Source organism: Orycteropus afer, unplaced genomic scaffold (genome assembly GCF_000298275.1).
Source record: "Orycteropus afer afer isolate SDZICR_OR568_19922 unplaced genomic scaffold, OryAfe1.0 scaffold00725, whole genome shotgun sequence".
NCBI lineage: Eukaryota > Metazoa > Chordata > Mammalia > Tubulidentata > Orycteropodidae > Orycteropus > Orycteropus afer.
This window is the reverse complement of record NW_006922312.1, coordinates 327,737-328,906: the sequence shown is the minus strand read 5'-3', so window position 1 is coordinate 328,906 and position 1,170 is coordinate 327,737.

Genomic DNA, 1,170 nt, shown 5'->3' with positions numbered 1-1,170 from the left:
AGTATCAGATGCTGCCAAAAAAGGTAACAAAGCTAGCCTGGAAAAAGTGTAGCCAGAATGCTCTTTAGAAGTGAGAGTGACGAGACTTCATCTCACCTGCTTTGGTTGTGTTGTCAGAAGGGCCATTCCTTTGAGATGGATATCATACTTGGTAAAGTACAGAGTCAATGAAAAAGGGGAAGACCAAGGAGTTCTGGTAAGATAGTAGAATAAGCAAAAAGACTGCAAAGACCCTCTTCAACAAAGAAAAGGGGAACCAATTAACACATATACAGAAGATAATCCTGGACCCATGAGCCTTGAAGGGAAAGATATAGAAGTGGACTAAACTCCAACTAGCAGAAGAATTTACATGAATATACCAAAAAAAGGAGACATATGGAGCTGAGAGGTCTGGCAGCAATTCTGAGGGCACAGACAGCTTGGAGATTTCTGAGTATTGGTAGGACTAAAGAATTAACCTAAAAATTGGCCCAGCTAGCCAGGGACTGCACAGATGACTGCTCTGGTGGTTGGGGAATAAAAGATGAAGCAGCGAAGAGGATGGAAGGCTGAGCTGTGGACTTTTATCTGTCCAGAGGGTGCAGCCATTTTGAATGTTTACAAGCAGCTTGACCATTTTGAATATTTAAAGTGACAGCAGTCTCCCAGTTTCCAGGGGCTTAAGAACAGGCTCCACTTGCCAGTAACCCCAAGGATATTCTGGATCTGGACAACTGGAAAGGTGTGACATTCCCCTTATTACTCTTACACCCCACACCCTCTTGGTGAACAGAGGTACAGCCATCCCCCTCTCCCACCCACCTTCTGGGCCCACAGGAACTCCATCCCAGTCTGTTGTTCTGAGAGAGCCTGGGTGCTCTGCCATGCTCCACCCCCACCCTGATATTTTTTTCTTCTTTATTTTGTTTCTTTTTTATTTTGTTCCTTTTTGTCTGTTTTAAAAGTATTATTATTATTATTACTACTACTACTATTATTCCTTGTTCTTCCCCTCCCAGGCCCTAGTTTTAAGCTTTGTTTCTATTCCGTTTCTGGTTGCAATATATATATATTTTTTTCTTTCTCATGGTTAACCCTGTTCCTTGTTTGTCTTTTTGCATTTTTCCCATTTTTTCTTCATTATTCTCCTCCTCTACATTTTTTATTTTATTGCTTTATCCCTAGATT